This window comes from Panthera tigris, chromosome D2, assembly GCF_018350195.1.
Source record: "Panthera tigris isolate Pti1 chromosome D2, P.tigris_Pti1_mat1.1, whole genome shotgun sequence".
NCBI lineage: Eukaryota > Metazoa > Chordata > Mammalia > Carnivora > Felidae > Panthera > Panthera tigris.
This window is the reverse complement of record NC_056670.1, coordinates 83566404-83582717: the sequence shown is the minus strand read 5'-3', so window position 1 is coordinate 83582717 and position 16314 is coordinate 83566404. Positions and strand designations below refer to the sequence as shown.

At 51.0% G+C, this 16314-nt stretch overlaps 1 protein-coding gene across 4 annotated transcripts in view; it reads right to left on the bottom strand.

Moving 5' to 3' along the window:
- The window catches only part of MGMT (O-6-methylguanine-DNA methyltransferase), a 298543-nt gene extending 282932 nt beyond the window's left edge, over window positions 1–15611 (bottom strand). The window contains exon 1 of one of the 4 annotated variants that reach the window (XM_042959907.1): window positions 15532–15611. The gene's annotated coding sequence lies outside the window, so the exon portion shown is untranslated. Of the gene's footprint in view, window positions 1–7690; window positions 7858–8277; window positions 8354–15531 lie in introns of those variants that run through there. The other 3 variants (XM_042959906.1, XM_042959904.1, XM_042959905.1) reach the window with 3 other exon arrangements.
- Window positions 15612–16314: the final 703 nt, after the last annotated feature.

The window sequence follows — 16314 nt, the reverse complement described above, 5'->3', positions numbered from 1 at the left end:
TGTCTCAAAAATAAATAAACCTTAAAAAAATAAATAAATAAATAACCCATGCATTAAAGAAGGGATCACAAAGGAAAGTGGAAAAAACACTGCACTAAGTGAAAATAAGAAGACAACACAGCCATCTGTGGGATGCAGTGCTTCCTGCCTTCCAGGGAGTGCTTAGCATTGAGTGTTAACATGAGAAAAGACCAAGGGCTCCACTCAGTGATCTAAGCTTCCACCCTAGCAAACTATAAACAGAAAAAGTAAACTAAACCGGAAGTAAGCAGAAGAAGGCAATAATAAAGAGAAGAAACCAATAGAAGACAAAAGAGAGAGAAAATCAATTATAACAAAAGTTGGTTCTCTGAAATTGACAAACCTCTAACCAGAACAATCAGAGAGAGAAAGAAAGAAAACACAAATAACCAGTATCAGTAATAAAAGCAAGGACCAGACATTCAAAGGACAGTAAGACAATATTAAAATAACTCTGGGCCAATAAATTGTTAGATGAAACGGCCAAATTCCCTGAAAAACAAATTACCAAAAAGTAACTCAGGAAGAAATAAAGGACTTGAATAACACTGCCTACTAAAGAAACTGAATGTATAGTTTCTCTCCTTCCACAAAGAAAACCCCACACCAACACGGCTTCATTGGTAAATCCCTACAAACATTTAAAGAAGCGGTGATATTAATAGCACACAAACTACTCCAACAAAAGAGGCCCCATCTCATGAGTCACAGATTTTGCCCTAATTCCAATCTAGAAAGACACGCCAAGAGAAGAAAGCTTCAGGTCAGTATCCCTCATAAACACAGACACACAAATCCTCAAGCTATGAAAATATTAATACACCAAGCCCAGCGGGGATTATCCAGGAATGCAAAGTTGGTTTGACATACGAAAATCCAGCACTGTAATCCACTGCATTAATAGCACAAAGGAAAAGTTTCCCCCATCTAACAAGAAGCTCCTACAAAAGTGCCCAGCGGAGATGACTCTTCATGGTGAAGAACCGTGATGTAAAACAAGCTGGCACCAAATCTGGAGGGAACCCTCCCACCTACCGCTCCACAAACCCAAGGTCAAGGGGGCAAAAAAGCCATTCCTGTGAGAATGCCCGGATGAAGCAATCAAGCTTGTGATCTTTATTCAATCCTCCAACCGTGGTCAATACTCTGTGCCCAGAGGGGAGCACACTGGAGGCAACGGTGGCTGTTTGCAGGAAAGCACCCGCCTGGCTGCCCGAGCTCTTCCGAAGAGCCGGCTGACTTTCCCATGAAACAAAAGCTTTACGTGTAGAGATGAGTAACGAACTACGGTTACTCAGACTTGGGTATCCGGCAGGCATTTCCTCAAAAATAAACAAAGCGACGCTATTTGATGCCAATGATAAATGACAAGTTGAGAGCTTTAAGTGATAATTACAACTCTGGAAAATTTGTATCCCCCACCCGTGGTCCCCAATTCTAAGGCTGCTCTGAGTTGAAAGGCAGTGATATATTAACAAGCCCGGGTTTTAATACTGCACGATGAAACACGTCAACATTTGGAAGACGCATGTAAGTCAGCAAACAGCTATTTTCCAAAAGACCAGGGAATGACGTTACAAAATCATCCAAGGTGCAAGACACACGCGTCGATTTTCACTTAAGGGACTACAAAAATCTCGCTAAGGGCTCAGATTCCACACAGCAAAGAACCTTCAAGAAACGAACACTTGCCGAGTTCTGATGCCATCTCAGAGAATATCCACGATTATCTGGAAAAGCTATTAAAATGCTCCTCCCTTACCAGTTACTTATTTGGATGAAGCCAGATTCTCTCAAGATACTTCAACCAAAACATATCGCCACAGATGGAACGCAGGAGGCACATGTGAGATCTAGTTGCCTTCCACTAACCCAGTCATTTAAAAGACGCAGAAGGGGGCACCCGGGTGGCTCAGTCAGTTGAGCGTTGGACTTCAGCTCCGGTCATGATCTCACGGTTTGTAAGTTCAAGCCCCCAGTCAGGCTCTGTGCTGACAGCTCAGAGCCTGGAGCCTGCTTCGGATTCTGTGTCTCCCTCTCTTGCTCTGTGCCCCTCCACCACTCATACTCAGTCTCTCTCTCTCTCAAAAATAAACATTAAAAAAACATTTAAAAAAAGATACAGAAAAAAAAGTAAACCAATACCACTCATTTCACTAATTATCTTTTTACGGAAAATAGTTACTTTTCAGTTTAAAATGTGTTATTTACATTAAAGTGTAATCAGTTTATCGTAGCTTAAATGAATTAATATTTTTAAGTTTCTCAATGCTAACTTCTAACATGGTAAATGTTGATATATGACTCATATAAGTTACTTGGGATCTCCAGTAAGTTTTCAGAGCACAAAAAGTCTGAAACCAAACATGTGGGGCCCACTCCAGGGCTGGACTCTGCCCGGCCCTGACCAACCCTCCATCTCTACCTCAACCCAGATGCCTTTCGGGGCCTAATTCCCCCATCTGCAAACAGGAGGAAAATCAGGGGAACACCTCTGTATTCTCTGACATCCAGAGCGCAACCAGAGGAGAATCATATGAAAATACCCATTTTCCTATCTTTTTAAATGATTTCTACCACCTCCACCTCTACCACCACCTGGACAAACTTTTCCATAAAAATTTGATTAAATCTCTCTAGGAGACTTCCTTATAAAGCTCCACTAGAGAGAATATATCATTATTTCAGCTTAGGGTTGGAAACGAAAAGACAAAAAAAAAAAAAAAAAAAAAAAAAAGAATCCTTTGGTACTGTAGCAAGTCAGTGTATGAATACAATTCCATATGAAAACATTTAAAATACATTAGATTTTTGGTCAAGATGAAAGACCGAAAAAAAAAAAAAAATCAAGCAATCTATTCTAATTGGGTTCCCATGGTAACTGTACAATTGGGTTTTTCAATATAACATCCCAAAGGCCCAATGCACACTTGTAAAATATACTTCAAACAGCCTGAATTGTTTTTACATTACAGCACTCCCAGGAAGATCAATTACTATACATCCCCACCCTGACTATTAGTGGCAGGACACGTTAACACTGCTTGCCATATTAACATAAGTCATATAAGGAACACCACATATCACAATCATTATATAAAACTAATCACACACTTCAGATTCATCAAACCCGCTCTGGGTAATAAGCCCATACTACTACTGTCACAGAATCGTGTTTACGAAATGCAAGAAATCGAGCCCAACTACATGCCACACCATTATGCCTCTCTTATTGATTTCAAGGATAAACAGAATCAATCATTAATAATTACATTATAAGATGGCCCTCAAGGTTAATCATATTCTTAGAGACTCTCACTATGGAATTAAACAACAAACATCGCTGTGCTAATAAATAAATAAATAAAACATAACTGAGAATTCAAACCCACGTTTTAAATATTAACACCACGATGCCAAGCATAGCACACTCCCTCATCGGGGAGTCTAGCTTCTCCCACACTGACCGCAGCGGTCTCTCCCCTGCCAAGGGGGACCCTGGGGGCACAGTGCTGGCCCGCACGGCAAAAGCACAGAGGGAGCCTGGGCCACAGCTCAGCAATAGCCAAGATGCATTGGGTAAAAGTTCACAACTTGAATTTTCTTTGCCATAAGCCCCCAAATCCCTGCACATCTGATGCATTCTGCAGATCTACACCCCGTAACACGAACTGCTGCTTGGGCAGAAGTAAATTCAACAATCTCCTCCTACCTTTTTATGTCCCCCCATCAGCGGCCACAGGTGTAACACGGGCCAATGTGACGGAAGTGCAGGCCAGCAGCTTCTAGTGAGAATTATCTTGCGAGGTTCCCAACCCAACAGAGACCTCCAGAACTCCTGAAAGACGGCTTAGCTTGAAAAGTAACAAACTGCACGGTTCTTAGAATTCTAGCTGGTGTCAAACAGGATGGCCCCAGCTGCTCCTCGACCCAGGCAGGATTAGAGACTGAACTGGCCAACGTCAAGAGAAAAACCAAACGACCAGCACAAAATCCCCACCAGCAGCTCTAGGCTAGTTCCCCAACCCTCCTCATGCTTAAGACTCCCGGTCCCGCAGCACAGCACACACTCCTCCCCACCTCTCCCTCCTGCCCCAGAGCCTAGAGCCTGGAGCCCGGACAGCCTCCCAGAGCAGGCCCACCCTGTGCCACAACGTCACCAGGCCTGCCACCAGTCCCCCGGCCTTCTGGGCATCTCTCGCCTTGCCTGCCACATCCCCTTCCCGCAACCTTTGGGGCCCCTGCTAAGGAGACATGGGTTTCTGTTCATTCTATTTTCCGTCACCCCTGTGTACACTCACACCTTGGGGAATGCCAGGAGCTAAACCTGAGAACCATCCTACAGGACTTCTGAGCGCTGCCTCATCCCCAAATTCCAACTTCATACACAAGCCCCACATGAGACTTGTGCTTCTCAAGTAACTGGTCTGTGCTTCACCTGTGTATTAGTCAGCTCAGTTGCCACAAGAGAAATCTACAGACCACATGGCTTACGCAGAAATTTATTTTTTCACAGTTCTGGAGGTGTAAAGTCCAAGATGAAGGTTCTGGCTGATCTTATGTCTGGGGAGGGCTCTCCTCCTGGCTTGCAGACAGCTGCCTTAGCCTCACACCCTCGATGGGGGGTTGTGGATGAGGGGAAGGGAGGGGAGGGGAGGGGAGGGGAGGGGAGGGGAGGGGAGGGGAGGGGAGGGGAGGGGAGGGGAGGGGAGGGGAGGGGAGGGGAGGGGAGGGGAGGGGAGGGGAGGGGAGGGGGGAGAGGAGGAAGGAGCAGGGAGAGAGAGATCCCTCCCTTTTATAAGGCCACCAATCTGGCTGGATGAGGGCCCCACCTTATGACCTCATTTAATCTTAATTACCTTCTAAAGGCCCCTCTCCAAACAGCCACCTTGGGGGTTAGGGCTTCTGCACAAGAGTCTTAGGAGGACACACTTAACCCTTGGCTGGCCCTCCCATCAGGCAGAAGCCCACCCCAGCCTCAGAGAGTTCCTCACACAGAATTCCAGCATCGAGAGATGAAACCCACACCAGTAAAGCAGACACCTGAGTGTGAGTGTGTGGGCCTAGGGAAGGAAGGGCATCGGAATGGCTGTGTTTGGGCTGGGTCAGAAGAGGCTCCCCAGAGCAGAGCAGAGGAGGGGTCTGGGAAGAGGGGAATGGGGTCTCCTACCCATCCACTCTCAGAGCAAAGACTTGTTGTGCAGGCTTCTAGAGAACATGCCAGAACAGAAGTGCGTGGCCTTTGCGCTGAAAGGGGCTTCAAGAGGAGTCTCGCAGGCTCATTCCATTTGGGACCTGGGTGGGCGGGAGGGGTTACCTTGGAGCATTTTTCAACCCCCGCCTTCAACAGGAGGAGGAAGAGGCCACCAGCACCGACTCTCCTGGTCTTGTGCCTGAGTGCCAGGCTTCCGCTGTCTGGGGCCGCCCCGAGCAGTGCCCTGAGTCAGGCAGCCGGCCCCACTCCATGTGGGGTGAGGTACTCCCAGGAAGCTTCCCTGGGACCCTGGGGGATAGAGGCAGGGGACTGAGTGGGGCTTGGGAGGCCAAGCAACTGAGCTCACAGAGATTGGAGCCAGGCAGCTTCTTTCTCAGTGGTGCAGGAGACTTGAAAATGCTCATCATCTAAACCCAGAGCCCACGTGTACTTCGCTCTGAACCCCAGGAGGCAGCTTCAAGTCTGAGAGCTGCACAGAGGGGCCAATACTCACCTGGCTGCCCAAAGATGACCATCCGGTCCAAGTAAACTCCGGGCGGCCTGGGGCCAGTCCTTCTCAACAGCGAGCACCCCACCATCCAAACATCACAAACACGTGCAGCCAAGATCTGGCTTTTCAATGAGTAATTGGGATTTTCCACATCAATGCCAGGGCACAACTGAAGCACCACAAATGGCTGCTTCCAACACCAGAACTACTACAAACACTTGTTTCTGGCCGATACAAAAGAATACTTAAGTAACCCATCCAAGGATCCGTCCTGTCTTCATTGTCACGACGCGCAGCGACTAGGAAAGAAACACCTCTGGCTCAAAGAAGGCTTCTTAGCAAGAAACCTCATCACACAGGGAGGCAGAATCACCGAGGAGATCAGAACCAGAACATCTGGAGGTTTTCCCGGAGTGACAAACGGTCCAGACAACACCACAAGAACAGCAGCGATGATCTCAGTCCAGAAGGAAATGTTCTAATTACACTCAGGGCAAAAATAAACAAATTTAAAGAGAGAGAGAGAGAGACAGAGTAGGTAAAAGGAAGTTTTTAAAGCCCATACTTTTGTAGGAAAAGAAACTAAAGTAATGATAATAGGTCAAAACCCATGTGAATTCAAATAGTAGGAGAGCAACAGCCAGGATGTCACAGAGGACCCTGCACAGGTGACCACCTCCCCCCGGCCCCCCAGCTCACCCGGGACCTTGTGGGTTTAGCAGCGAAAGTGTGTGTCCCAGTAAACCACCAGTCACCCATGACAGAACACAGAGGTCTCCCAGAGCCTGCCCTGCTGGTGGGCAGAACACCTTTACGGTGGCTGATTGTAGCCAGAATGATGGATAATGTTGAATATTAAGAACACTGGGGCGCCTGGGTGGCTCGGTCAGTTAGGCGTCCGACTTCAGCTCAGGTCATGATCTCACGGTCTGTGAGTTCGAGCCCCGCGTCGGGCTCTGGGCTGACAGCTCAGAGCCTGGAGCCTGTTTTGGATTCTGTGTCTCCCTCTCTCTCTGCCCCTCCCCTGTTCATGCTCTGTCTCTCTCTGTCTCAAAAATAAGTAAACGTTAAAAAAAAAAAAAAAGAAAGAACACTAATTCCATTTTAGAACCTACGTACTCGGTCTGGCTGTTCTTGGAACAAATTCCAAAAGCAGCGTGAGAGGAGCGCCCCCCCCCCCAACTCCCTGTTGAGCCAGTGGGGGCCGGACCCGCCAGCGCCAGAGACGGATGGGCCGGGGTGGGTGCAGAAGGTGGTGATCAGCAAACATGCCGGCAGAACGCACCGCATCCATCTGACTCGACAGCTTAATCTGATGATAACACAACGGTGACAGAAACAAATTTTTCTGCACAATAAAGAATCGCACACATGGGCTTTTCTTGGGATAGGTGCCTAAACTCAGTAACTTTTGAAAATACATCATTTCTTCCCTTTGCCCATTATTCCAGGAACTTCCACTGAGTGTGAAAAGCCTTACTGACGAGAGTGGCTGCAAACACAGGAGAGGATTCCGGCGAGGCCCCGTGCAGAGGACCCCCACCCACCTCCTCTCCCGGCCCACCGCTGACGTCATTTCTTAACTAGGACAAGTTCAGGACCCAGAGACTTGGAAGCGCCAGATCTCGGGACCCTGGCCACACTGTGGGGCGTCCAAGGGCCAGGGCAGCCGGGAGGCCCAACATGCGTCACCCTTGACTCCATCTGAGTCACTGGCACCTTTCCGTCTGTCCTTCCCGCACGCCACCCGTGACCACCCAGGACCCTCCTGGGTGCTCTGCCCCGGCCTCCTCCGCCAGGCCGCCTGCCTCTCCTGGTCCAAGTCCGCCTCACAGGTCACCCTCCCACGGGGGGCCTTCTCCAAGCACTTCCTGCCCCCACGCAGGCCCACCCTGGCCCCCGGGTGCGCGCAGAAGCACTCCCAGAGCCTGAAACAGCGACGCGGGGTGGACAGGCCGGCTCACCGCCAGAAGCCCCAGCAGTGACCCGCACGGGGGCGCAGGGAGGTGCACACGCTGAGGACATCGGCCAGGTGGTCTCCACCTAAGGGGACTGGGCACGCATTTCCCTTTCAACGTGTATCCTGAAGTGACTGCACGCCCCGAACTTGGCGGTTGTGTTGAAAGACCCCACGAGCGCTGGCAGGAAAGCACAGCCGCCCCCCTCCCCCGCCAACGGAGAGCGGACAGGGGTGCGAGCGCCGCTCGCGAGGCCCCCTCAGCCCTGCCCGAGCCAGGTGACAGGAGGGCAGGCAGCCATCCCCACCCCCCGAACCCAAGGCTGCCATGACAGAAACGGGTTATGTACCCTGCGAAAGCCAGATCGTTTCTCTGACTTCCCCAAGGCCTGCCTTTCCGTGAATAAAAAGCACACACACCCCGTGTTTCCCTTCCCCGTTTAAAACACAGCTTCTAAACACAGTCACCTTCCACCTCCAAACTGCACCCAACTCCCTCGGGGCCCCCGTACTCCGCCAGGAAGCCCTCCAGGCACCCTCAGCTTCCCACACGCTGTCCCCACCCCCACTCTCAGGCGCCACCTGTGACCGTACCGCTTCCGCCCGCGACGTGTGTGACCGTACGGCTTCCCGGCGTGCGGCGCGTGGCCGTACCGCCTCCCCACGTGACCGTACCGCTTCCCAGCATGCCGCACGCGCGACTGCACCACCTCCCCACGTGGCCGTATCGCCTCCCGACGTGCTGCGTGTGACCGTACCGCTTCCCAGCAGGCCGCGCGCACGGTCGTGCCACCTCCCCACGTGGCCGTACCGCTTCCGCACGTGAGGTGCGTGACAGTACCACCTCCCCGCACGCCGCGCGTGACCCTAGCGATTCCCTGCGTGCCGCCTGCCGACAGAGGTCGCCCGCCACCCGGACCTCCTCTCCTCCTCCCTCCCTGTCGTCCCTGTTGGTGACCGCAGTGGTCCCCCACTCCCAAAACTCCCAAGGCCAAGGGTCAGAGAGAACAGTCCCCTTCCTGGCTGGCCTGGCACTAACTTTCGGCCCCCTTTCTAGCCCCGACTCCCACCCCTACTCCCGCCAGACTGCTCGCAGACCCATCTGCATCCATGAGTCCACGCGTGCCACCACCGGGCCGCAAGTCTATGCACAAGTGCTTCATCCGCCCTTACGGCTGGAATCGGGAGCAAGTCCGTGGTCCATCGGGACTCGGTAATGAGCGTGGCTGAAGTCCTCGAACATAGCCTGGCGCCCAGGGCGCTCCTCTCCTTTCTCCGGCACCTGCACACTGGTCCTATGCTCAAAGGAGGGACGCGGGGTACACCTGCGTCTTCAGTAAGTGGCAGAGCACACACAGGTAGGGTCTTGTCAGCCCCGTACAAGTGGCTTGTGTGCCGGGAGGTGTCGTGAGCACGGCAAGCAGGCACAGACTTGAGTGCGCTGTTTTTCCCACAACGTGAAGGATAATGCTTAGTCACACTGGCCTTCAGAAAATATAGCAAGAACATACAGGTGTGGATTTATGTCTGCTACATCTTGCCTCTAAAAGGACTTGCACCCATTTCTCTGCTTCACCCCTGCAGAGGCAGCATGACACAACCAATGGGCTAACACAGAACCCCACTCCTATGCCCGTGTGCCTTGTACAGGCCCCTCGACCTCTCCGGGAGCCGGTCTCCTCATACACAAAATAAAGAAACTAACGGTGTCTGCGTCATCCAGTGATCCTGAGGATGTGAGAAGCCGATCTACCTACGTAAATCAACGAGCACAGTAAGCCTTCAATAAATGCTATTATCAGCAATACTATCATTCTTGCACTGTCCAGATTCTTCTGGAACTTGACTGACTCTACTAGGTTGACCCATGATAGGACGGGAAAAAGACACCCCTAAACATAGCCCATTTCCACCCACACAAATTATTGTGGATTTTTTATTTTTGACAAAGCGGACCTAACCCGTCGCCTTACCCATCACTACCACAGTATGAGCGGTCACAAATGCTGGGGACCCTGATGGCTCCTGACCACTGCCAATGTCCGATTCTGTGTGTGGCCCTTCAGAAGTTCTTTCCATTTAACAGATGCTTACTGTCAAGCCTCCCAGGGCTGCCAGAGACTGGCAGGGTCCACTGGCCTGCTCTCCACCCACGCAGCACGAGCCTGCCCTGGGCACCGCACACCTGAGCACTCACAGATCACACCTGAGTGGGGAGCACCTTGACAGCAAGCACTTGAACAGCTATTGATAATGTCCACTGTGAAAAACCAAACTGGCAGCAAGGGAAACCAGCTCCTTAGAGAAAGAATTTTAGAAACCCGGCAAATTAGCACTGAGCTACATCATGCTCCAGACCAAACACAAGTCCATGACCGCCTGGAATCACAGACACACAGGAGATGGGACACTGGACTCCATCGCTAGTCCTGCCTCCTCCTGAAAACAGGTCGGTGGCTCTGAGCTAACAAAGGTCGGCTATTCCTGGGCTCACCAGGGCCTGGTGTGATCTGTAAACACAATTCCCTCCCAATAGCCAACAACAGCCCTCTGAATGGTAGTGTCATCTTCCCTATTTTGGGGGAGACTAAGGATCAGAAAAGTTAAGTAACTCTACTCAAGGTCATATAACTAGTAGATCCAGATCCAGACAAGCAGGCTTGTTACCAGAGGCTGCACACTTAACCCTGTGCTTGCCTCCCCAAATGGGGGCTTAGGTTATGTGTAAATCTATAAAACCAGGATGTTATTGGGCTGGAGGGAAAGTGGGATTTCCGGTTTGTTCCTCCCCACTTTTCTGGGTAGAATCTCATCCTTCTATGAGACTGTGGTTCCAAGTTAAGATTTCTACCCAGGCAGTGCTTCATACTTTATTATTTCATGTGCTTACACTCACCCAAGTAGACACAATAAGCATGATCATCACCATCAGACACAGGAGGAGGCAGCCTGGGTTTTCAAAGTTTCTTCGAGTCACCCTACTAGTAAATGGCATCACCCAAATCCCTCCCATTTTTCTCCCCAACACAACTCTGGCACTTCCTGAATAAAAACCCAACTCTGTTCTACAAAAATACATTCAGTTGTGCATTTGAAAGTCAGCCTTCATGTGAGACCATGAACACGCTTCTACCCAGAGAGGAGAAAAGCAATGCCAGCCATTCAAAGGAAGAGATAGGAGTGAAATATAATATGGCTGTCCATGCTTAACATTTGTTTGTAAAACTAATGCCAAAGTTTTGGTAACATCTGCATCTTCTGTCATAACCACAAGACCGAAAACTATAACACTATGATAACATGTTGGGTTTGCAATTTGAAGAGATTCACATGTCTCCGAGGAGTTACAAAACCATACACAGATCCATAAGCACGGGCAACTGATGACAATGCTGGCTGCGAATGGATCCATCTGGAAGGGGAACTCCAGAGCTTGTCTGGGCTGGTGAGCACTACTTCTCAGCCATCCTAAAGATTTCCCAAGAGATGCTTGGAACATTGGGGTCCCTAGAATTCCCTGGGAAGCTTGCAAAGACACAGGTCCCCAGGTGCTGATCTCGTAGGTCTGACAAGGAAGCCTACAATCTGCCTTTTGTAACTAGCACCCTTGGTAATCCTGATACCAATAGGGCTCAGAGCCCCTTTTGAGAACACCGTACCTACTACACATGGATATCCCACTACAACGACAGCAATGCATTCCAGTGGTGGCTCTTACCAACGAACCCAAACAAGCAGGTCAAAATCTGAAGGTAACACCTTGGGTCCCAACTTTTAGTCCTTTTGACTGGGGGGTAAACTGTAGCTAACAATTTAAAAACAAGTGAGAAATAACTAGTTACTTACTAAATTTCAACATTTAAATGTCCCGTCCCATATCTTGCCCCAAGATTCAATTCCCTCTCTACGCCCATCTAGATACCTCTCAACACCCAGCGCTGGAAGTGCCTAATCTATCAATAAGGTGAGAGTTTTCTAAACTACTATCCATATGACTCAATTTGTCAGTAAAAACTGCCACCAGCGCTGTGCTTGCAGAAAAATGTCCATAAATGCATTATTGCGACTGGCAGATCGATGTCTATAATAAAAACAAATAGATTTAACAAGTGCCTGCTTTTACGAGTGGTGCCATTGGCGGACCGCGCGTTCAGCTTCACCCCCAGACTTCTGGGAATGGGCAATAGAGCTCGGGCTGGATACTCTGCTGACTTCACAAGTGCTACGGGTAGGAAATTATTCTAACAAGACAATTTTCAAAGTAGTAGAGCGAACATATGAGGCATTTATAACTCGCTCACAATCCCTTTCGTGGTTCCACACAGACGACAACAAATTTAACTGCCAGGAAATGTTTCTATAGAACTTTTAACTGGTTTTACCACAGCTGCATCAAAAGCCAAAAGTCTACTCCAGGTTGGGGCCGGGGGGATGGAGACATGAGGCCTGCCTCCCTGGAGACCCCCACTCCTCCAAGCCCCCAGTCGGATTGAAAACAACTTGTGGTGTCAAAAACAAGTTTCAGCGTTTAACACATAGCCAAGGGTGTCACTGCTGTGTCAGTGGCTCCTGGGGCTGCCTATTTAGTTAGTTATTTCGCTAAGGCAGACATCAGGAGCGTGACTGCCACAGACTGGCTTCCCCGCCAGGGATTCTGAGCACTTTGGCAAGACACTGTGACCGATTTACACGTAAGCCACATCTGCCAAAACCACTTGGGTTCCTTCAAAGGTTACAAAAGGTCACAAAATGATTTATTCCTGTTCTTCGACAATTCACTTCAATTGCTATTTAAAGGAATAAGTCATTCACTATATTCCATATATTCACTGTACGGTTTTCCCAAAACCTTGCAGCCCTCTCTAAGCTCTTTATTATTGTCAAATTTTCTACATCCAAAGGAAACGACTCTTTCCACTGACCAGCAAAGGCGTACCGGTTACCCTAATGCCACGGGACACCCATCTGGCAGTATTCTGTCTCCCAACAGTCTACAACTTTCACCTACCTTTGCCCAAGACAGGCCTCCAGAACTAACAGGAGGGGAAATGCATCCTGTGAACCAAGGGAAAACCAGCCCCTCCTGCACAGCTCAGGCCCCTCCCCCACACATACTTTTACTTTAAACCAGGAACGGGTGCTGTTGGGTTTGTTCGCTCATCATGAGTACATGTGAAAGGATGACAGGGAATCCACTCTCACCCAATGGGAATGTTATGGTTTGTATGTCTCCGATTTAAGTTTCAGGCTTTGTATAAATAACATTCTGAGATAAGACCTAAGCACCTATATCAGAAGCTACCCATCACAGGGGCGCCTGGGTGGCTCAGTCGGTTGAGCGGCTGACTTCCGCTCAGGTCATGATCTCGCAGTCTGTGAGTTTGAGCCCCGGGTCGGGCTCTGTGCTGACAACTTGGAGCCTGGAGCCTGCTTCAGACTCTGTGTCTCCCTCTCTCTCTGCCCTTTCCCTGCTCACACACTCTCTCTCTCAAAAATAAATAAACATTAAAAAAATTTTTTTTAACAACAAAAAAAAGAAGCTACCCCTCCCAGAAAAGAGGCTCAGGGGGCCTAAGACAGTAGCCGAATGAGCTTAGGGCCTTTCAGAGACCTGGAGCCCAATGTACATGTCTGGAGTGACCAGAGACGTGACAGGAAGTCAAAACCCCCAGGGAAAGTTGACCCACAAGAGGAATTTTATGCAGTTAGATAAAGTCAGAGAGAAGTATGAAAACACACCTGATAATAAGGGTAACAGATGACCACAGGAAAAGAGAATTCAGAAAATACTGTCTTGCTTCCATGATTTTCTATTAAAGAGACTATACTATAAACTAAAAAGGGCCTTGAGACCCCAAACAGGGAGCTGGAATAGGGCCGTGTTGGTGGTTTGAGTCCCTGGCTTCTAAGTGTCCTCTGCAAAATAAGAAAAATGAAGACAATTTAGTAAGTTTCCTTTATGGAACAACACTGAGGAGCACACTGCTGGGTTCCTGGGACAGGAAGAGCAGAGACTGCCAGGGAGGCCCCCTTCTTCCTCAGGCCCCACTGCCCTCCTCCCCTGCACGGCCAGCCCAGGACCTCACTTGTGCACCAGGAAAGGCAACTGGGGACAGGAGGCCTGAGTGGAGGGCCCAAGTGAGGCTTGACCGAGAGCCACACGAGACCAAAACACAGGAGAAAAGAAAGGTCTGAGAATCTCCACTGAACAAGAGTGAGATCTTTCCAACATGTCCACACCTAGTGCATTACTTCTTTAAACTCCCCTCTCCATCAGTGTTCAACAGTGTCCAGAGCAGAGTTTAATAATACTAAAATCTAGCTCTTATAACACAGATGTGTTTTCTGTTTTAAGTAGGCTTCATGCCCAGCATGGAGACCAATGTGGGGCTTGAACTCATGACCCTGAGATCAAGGCCTGAGCTGAGATCAGGAGTTGGATGCTTAACCGACTGAGCCACCCAGGCGCCCACAGATTTGTTTTAATGAAAAGAACATTCATGAAGAAAAGGTGCCTTTCTATAGCTCTGTACTTGAGGCCCGGTTCATCCAGCCCCCATACTGTACTCTACTATTCAAATTCTAACTCAAGACAAGAACCTGGGAAGAAATCAAATACCTGTAGAGCGAGGCCAACTCTCCACTACCCGTAGACTCTGGACCTTTGCAGGTGTGCACTTGCTGTGACCTCCAGGACAACAGTGTCTAACACAATATGATCTCCCCACTGGGGGGTCAGCCAGGGATGGAGAGGAGAACTCTGACACTGTTTCCTTAAAATTGCTTTACCCCCAGCATGCTTTCGTTTTTACGTCCTTTTCTAATGCTTTTACACCCTTTTTTAATGCCGTGTGTTATCCATTGAAGGACTCAGGGAAAGAACAAAACTGTCTCTTCATCATCTATCTTGGGGAGATGGAGAGAAGGGCCTGACGCAGACATTTTACAGGTTCTTAATGTAAGTAACCAGTCCGATTCTTAGCTCCCCTTGTTCAACAGCTTCGTGCTCTGCCACAAACAGCTGAAGTGACCCCTCCCTGGGCAAAGCAGCCTCCCTCTGCCCTGATGACTGTCCACCCAACCAAGCAAACGCTGTGTTTGAGCATACAAAATGTGCTTCCAAGATAGAAAGCCAAGTACTGAGCAGAGGCCTTGATAGGGAAGACCATTCTGAGATCTCAGGAAATGATGGGCCCAGACAGGGAGCAGGGAATACGTGGGTTAGAACACTGCTCTACTGTATTATCACCGACTTGGGAATTATGGTGCCCAGTGTAAATGGCTCTCAAACTCCACTTATTTACTCTAAGTGTTTGCGGAGGCAATTAGGGCCAAATGTATACACACACCAGCCATGAAAATGAAGACCCCAGAACTTGCTCTTCTCTGGCACTGTCTTAAAACACGGTGCAGCAAATGTGGAATTCTGCACAAAGAGTATGCTAAAGGCTTGCTGCAAGGAAGGGCCGGAGTAGAGGCCTCTGGAAGCTTCCTGGGAACAGAAGGCAAGCGGCGGCCCCCAGGCGCTGGTCAGTAGTGCAGGGCGGGGGAGTGGGCAGGGAGAGCGTCGAAGATGTTGGCCAACTACAGGCATGGCAGGGGAAGCCACAACGGGCCGCTATCACCGCAGAGCAACTTGGTCCAGGAACTCCAGGCGTGGGGAAGGAGGGCCGCACCTGGGCACACCTGGGTACACCTGGGCACACGTGCGCACACCTGGGGTGGGATCAGGGCAGGCCCCTCGCCTATGGCGAGGAGAGGGTGCCCATAGAACCACAGGCTTCAGACGACTGCTCAGCCTAAGAAAGGCCCCGACTTTGGCGGGAGGGCAGCAACCCAGACACTCACCGCGTCACCAGGGCGCCGACCACGAGCAGCTGCGAGCACAGGGTGGCCAAGTGCTGGAGAACCACCGGCTGCCCAGGCATGTCCGGGGCGCGGGGGGCGGAGCCGGGGCGGGGGCGGAGCCACAGTGGGCGGGGCCTGGACGTGACGGAAGCTTGGTCGGGAAGAGCGGAGCCACGGGCGCGGGGGCGGGGCCCAGAGAGGGGGGCGCCGGGAAGTGCGGGAGCGGGGGTGGAGGCCGAGGCGCGGGGGAGGGGCCTAGAAGGCAGGGCGGGGCCGGGGCCTAGAGCGGACGCCCGCCCCCTGTCTGCGGACCGCCGCGGGGGTCGGAGCATGCCCAGTGCGGCGGAGCCTGGGCTGACCCCGCTCTGCGCAGCCTCGCTGGCCTCCCGGCGCCGCCCCGCCAGGGCCCTCCCGCCCGCCGCCGACCGGCCTCCCCTGCCTGGCCGCCCGGACCCCGCGCTCCCGCCGCACAGCGCTCCGTGCCTCAGTTTAGCCACCATCAGCTCCGCGTCCCGTGGTGCTTGCGGTCCGCGGCGCCAAGTGCTCAGTGGCCGTGTTGCCAACTCAGCTCTGCGGGCAGGGGCCCGGAGCGCGGGCTGCCTGCCTGGGCCTCCCGGAGGGCAGGGACAGGCAGGACTCCGGGCACCATCCGGGTCGTTGAGCGAGCAGAGGGGCCTGGGATGTCTCTATTGCCTGTGGTCGGAGGTGGCCTTGCAGGCCCCCTCGGGTCCTGAAGGTCACCATGATCTAGACACAGGCTCCGTAGCAGCCAAGCCAGGCTCA